Genomic DNA, 6,000 nt, shown 5'->3' with positions numbered 1-6,000 from the left:
CATCAACAACAATATTATCCAAATTATTACAGACCGAATCAGAATTTAAATTTAAAGTCTCAAAAGATTCCAAAACACAAGAACCACTCTCCTTAGCCTCACCACTAATTACTCCACGTGCTTCGCAAGATGATATACTGCTAGCACATATCGTTTCACCAACAAAGTTAACGTAACAAGATGACTGAGGATCTGATGGCTTTTGGTTAGGTAGATAACCAACACCATAAACCATCTCATATTCAGGAAAATCATTGCATGCAAATCTGGGATATGGAGTATAATTATCATTAAAAGGAGGAGGTATGGCGACATGATTGAACCCAGCCAATTTCCCCCTTTTGTTTAACCTCAAATTGAGAGTTAATAATTCCTCCTAGAGTCTTAGATGCAATCTCAAATTTGTCAACCTGAATCTTGAGAGTTAATAATTCCTCCTAGAGTCTTAGATGCAATCCCAAATTTGTCAGCATGAATCTTTCTATCATGCAATTCTATTTTAAGGGCATCTACTTCTTTATTAAGAGCATCTACATTCTCTTTGTAAAAATCCCTACTTGTATCAGCATCAACCAGTTTAAGGTTTAGGGCAGCCATGTCATACTTGGAGAGTTAGTTTTTTCATTAAACAGTTTCTCAGATTTGTTAAAATTTCTTTTATAGTAAGACAAATTATCAACCTCAAGCAATTGTTGGACTCGTTATGCCCAAGACACATATTTTTATTGATGTGGCTAGTATGTCATGATCCAAGTCGGGTCATACCCAATAACAAGCCAGACAAACACCAATAATATTTGTTTATATATGATATGATCATAACAAATGAATATTAACACTTGAGTTATTTGGAAAGGGGTTTCTAAATAAAATGTACTTGTGAAATAAATAAATCATGTGGATGATTTATACTTTGTGAGAAAGCATTCCATATTGTTGTTTAAGAGAGTTAAGTAACAATATATTAAGCATGTTACCTACAATGTGTTATTGTTGTGTATGACACAATATAAGTGTGTATAACACAAAGCATTGTGTATGACACAATGCAAGGTACATATATATATGGAAAGTTTGAAAATAATAAAAACAAGAAAGGAAGGAGGGTTCCCCCCCCCCTCTCTCCCTCTTCTCTTATTTTATTATTTAATCCACCTTAGTAGAGACATGCAATGCTTCTTATTGGATCCTTGGGGTGGTGCCATTTTTAAAAGAATTATAACTTTCTTTCTATTATTTCTCTCTATAACACACAAGTAACAAAAACTTAAGAGGAAAAATCCTCTCAACTCTTCCTCTCTTCACTCTTGGATTCGGCCAAGATCAAAGGCAAGGAAGAGGAGTTTTCAAGTGAAAATCCTAGCTAGAAGTGGTGTATTGTCGGAGGCTTGGGGTATGCAAGCTTGAGGACCTTCCCCTTGAAGTTCTTGCCCTTCCATCATCTCCTTCTTCACCCGGATTTGTTCTCTTGAAAGGTATCCTTACATGCATGGACTTATAGTGACATGCATGTGTTTGATAGTATGTATTTCGTATTTAGATCCGGGCTTGGGTTTTTCATGTGTAAAATAGGTTTTATAAATATCAACTTAACAAGATTTAAAACTTATATCCGCTGCGTTTTTGTTAAATAGGGATTTTATCACTTTGATAATCTTGTTAAAACCCAACAATGGCATCAAGAGCCGCTTATACGGATGCATGCTTCATTAGACCCAAAAATTTTCGGGTTTATGGTGGGTTTTTTACCATATGGCCGAAAATTTTGGGGGTCGTTTTTTGTTACCCCATGGTTTTTCAAGGTTATACTTTACATGCATGTGGTAATCTTGAAAAACTAAGTCATTTGGATGATTATTTGTATTGTTTGGACAAAACCCGAAACTTTCGGTTTTTGTCAAGTTTGGGCCGAAAGTTTTAGGGAAAGGGGAACCAATTTTGGGTCATTGTGTTATTGCATATTTGGATATGTAATGGATGTTCATAACCTAGCCATGGCCTTGTGTTTGATTGAATGATTATGTTGATTGTTTGTTCATTCGATATGGTTGTAATATTTATTTGGGTTTGTAATCTATTTATTCTTTCAATTGGTTTGTAATAATAAGTAGATTAGATGCATTTCTTTTACTAGGGAAAAATGTATTGGGATATATTTTTGTAAAAGAAGATGCAAGGAAGGAGGCCCAAATAAAATGAAGGAGACCACAACACGGGGGTGAACACTTGGAGCATTTGGATGTGGGATCAAGTGGGAGTTCACCGACACAAGCTCATGTCCTTTTCGGTCCCTAGAAGAGACCTTTTGACACACTTGTCTTCGGTCAACAAGTGTGGTCAACATTAGGAGGCTATGGTTATGAACTTGTGGTTGTGTATGTTTTATGCTTGCATGGTTGATTTACTTTTGTTTGTATGTTGTTACAATTTGGATTGTTAACTACTTAAATCAACAACTAACATAAAATTGGTTCCTTAGAAATCGTTAGGTAATAAAAATTGGTTTTATTAAATGCTAATGATTTCATAATAAAATGAGTTTTATTAATAGGAACTTTGAAAATTGGTTTTTCAACTAAGTATCATACATTTGAATGCATGCAAATGAAAGGTACGTAAAAAGTTTTCCAATCTAGAATTTAGAAAACTCTAAATCCCTTTTATAAAATAAGTTGAACACCATCCTTTTATACGACACTCGAATCACTTGGGAACTCGGTGTGGGATAAAGGTCACCTAACCACATTAGAGGAAACTTGTGAGTTGAGGTGGGTTTGCCATATTTGTGGGATAAAGGTCACCTAACCACTTGTATGTGTAAACTCACACGTGTGTGTAAATAGGACGGATTAAATTGGAAGCCATGTGAATAGGGTCACCGAAGCATGGCGTACAATAGTGTTGATGGGATTAGACATGCCGACTAAGCATGAGATGCTTAACCGATCCCATAAAACTAGAAGTTGCAAAGGGTTGCAATCGTCAAACGTTGACTACCTTGTTAATTTAAATAGTGGGATAAAGGTCACCTAACTACTATTTGAATGTAATGTTGGGTTCTAGATTTTAATAATTAATTGTCTTGGAGACATAAAAGGGTATTAACGATTAAAAAAATTGATATCGAAAATACTAAAATTGAGCTTTGTTATTTTTGTAGATGGCCGCAGTCAACCATCCACCTAACGTTATTATTCCACCCGTTAATAACCTATCACTAAGATCTATTCTTGATAAGGATCGTCTAAACTATACTAACTTTATGGATTGGTATCGAAACTTAAGAATCGTTCTCAAGCAAGAAAACAAATACTATGTATTAGAAGATCCAATTCCCGATGAACCTAGCATTGACGATGCCGAAGACCATAACAATTGGGTTAAGCACAATGAGGATTCGGTGCAAGTTTCTTGCCTCATGTTGGGAACTATGATTCCCGAGATTCAAAAGGTTTTTGAACTTCATGGGGCATACGACATGATCACCCAACTTAAGGAAATGTTCCTTACACAAGCTAGGGTGGAACGCTTCAAAACGGTTCGAGCGCTTCATGCATGTCGTATGGAAGAAACCCAATCGGTCTCATCTTATGTACTTAAGATGAAAAGCCACATTGATCGTCTCGAAAGCCTTAATTGTCGCGTCTCAAGTGAGTTAGCCACGGATTTGATCCTAAATGGCTTAACTAAAAGGTTTGAGACATTTGTTATGAATTATAACATGAATGGATGGGACAAGAGCATTGGTGAGCTTCATGCAATGCTTAAAACGGCCGAGACGGGAATGGGTAAAAGGGTTTTACCCGTTCTCACGATCAATGAGGGAGGCAATAAGAAAAGGCATCACCCGGAACCCAAGGCAAAGGTTGCCAAAGGTAACGGACAAGTCAAGGGTAAGTTCAAGGGAAAGGCTAAAGTGGAACCACCAAAACCGAAGAAGCTAAAGGTTAACTCGGAGGATCCGTGCTTTGGATGTGGGGAGATAGGGCATTGGATGAGGGATTGTCCAACCTATCTAAAAGAGTTGAAAGCTAAGAGGGATGCGGGGCAATCCTCGGGTACAACTTTCATGATTCATATTGATCTTAATCTTATTTCCTCTAACACATGGGTATTGGATACCGGATGTGGAACTCATATTTGCAATTCATTGCAGGGGTTCAAGGGAAATAAAGGATTCAAGAAAGGAGATATTAGTCTCTTCATGGGCAACGGAGCAAAGGTTGTTGTCGAAGCCCAAGGAGACTACACATTGAAGCTTCCAAATGGTTTGGAAGTTATTTTGAAAGATGTTTTGTATGCTCCTAATTTGACTAGGAACATTATCTCTGTTTCTTTGTTAAGACAATATGGTTATGATTTTAAGTTTACGGATAATGGTATTTGTGTTTTCATGAATAATGTCCTTTATTTTAAAACAATGCCGTCTAATGGCATTTATGAATTAGTTCATGATAACACATCCTTTGATAACATGTTGTACCAATCAAGCACCAAGAAACTCAAAATGGATTTGAGTAAGACTTATCTTTGGCATTGTCGCCTTGGTCACATAAACAAAGACCGCATACATACACTTCAAAAGAATGGTCTTTTGGAATCAAGTGAAGATGATTCATTTGATAAGTGTGAGTTTTGTTTACTAGGGAAAATGACCAAGGACCCCTTTAGTGGGACAAACGAAGGGGCAAAAGACTTATTGGGTATCATACATTCAAATGTATGTGGTCCTTTTAAGACAATGACAAGGAATGGTGAAAGATACTTCATTACTTTTATCGATGATTATAGTCGTTATGGGTATGTGTACTTGTTAAGACACAAAGATGAAGCCTTTGAAATGTTCAAAGTCTTCCAAAATGAAGTACAAAATCAACTCAATAAAACCATCAAAGTACTTCGTTCGGATAAAGGAGGTGAATACCTAAGTGATGCTTTGCAAGATCATCTTAGGAGTTGTGGGATCATCTCACAACTTACTCCACCCAGAACACCACAACATAATGGTGTGTCAGAGAAGAGGAATCGAACTCTATTGGATATGGTTCGATCTATGATGGCTAGAAGCACATTGCCTCTATCATTTTGGGGTTTCTCTTTGCTCTCCGCGGCCCGTATTTTAAATATGGCCCCAACCAAGAAAGTGGACAAAACACCTTATGAAATATGGAATGGAAGGGTTCCATCATTGTCATATTTAAAGGTATGGGGTTGTGAGGCTTATGTCAAGAACCACACCCAAAACAAACTTGAAAATAGATCCATTAAGTGTATCTTTGTAGGATATCCCAAGGACTCTATGGGATATTATTTCTACAATCCAACCGAGCAAAAGGTGTTCGTTGCTCGAAAGGCCGAGTTCATGGATACTAAGTTTCTTTTGGAAGGTACTAGTAGAACGGTGGAACTCGAGGAGGATCAAGAACCACAAGCCGATACACGTTTGGTTGACACTAGCAATCAACAAGAGGTTGTTGAGAATGATCAAATGGTTGATCAAGACACACAAAATGTTCGCAAATCCGGTAGAAATAGTCATCCACCCGAAAGATATGGATTTTTCATGGATGGATGCTATGTGGTAGATTCGGATGAACCTACCACGTACCGTGATGCAATGTCACAATCCGATTGTGACAAATGGCTAGAAGCCATGAACGTTGAGATGCAATCCATGCATGACAACCAAGTATGGGATTTGGTTGTACCACCTCTTAATTCCAAACCGGTTGGAAGTAAGTGGGTTTTCAAGAAGAAAACCGTTATGCATAGAAACTTGGATACTTATAAAGCTAGACTTGTAGCAAAAGGTTTCACTCAAACTCAAGGGGTTGACTATGATGAAACTTTTTCTCCCGTAGCAATGCTAAAGTCTATTAGGATATTGTTTGCCATAGCCGCACATTATGACTATGAGATATGGAAAATGGATGTCAAAACCGCTTACCTAAATGGGCATCTTGAGGAAGATGTCTATATGGTTCAACCCGAAGGTTTTGT

The sequence above is a fragment of the Bidens hawaiensis genome, unplaced genomic scaffold (genome assembly GCF_021521415.1).
Source record: "Bidens hawaiensis isolate Kalapana, Puna unplaced genomic scaffold, B.hawaiensis_p1.1 tig00031531_1, whole genome shotgun sequence".
Lineage (NCBI taxonomy): Eukaryota > Viridiplantae > Streptophyta > Magnoliopsida > Asterales > Asteraceae > Bidens > Bidens hawaiensis.
This window is presented reverse-complemented; position numbering follows the sequence as displayed.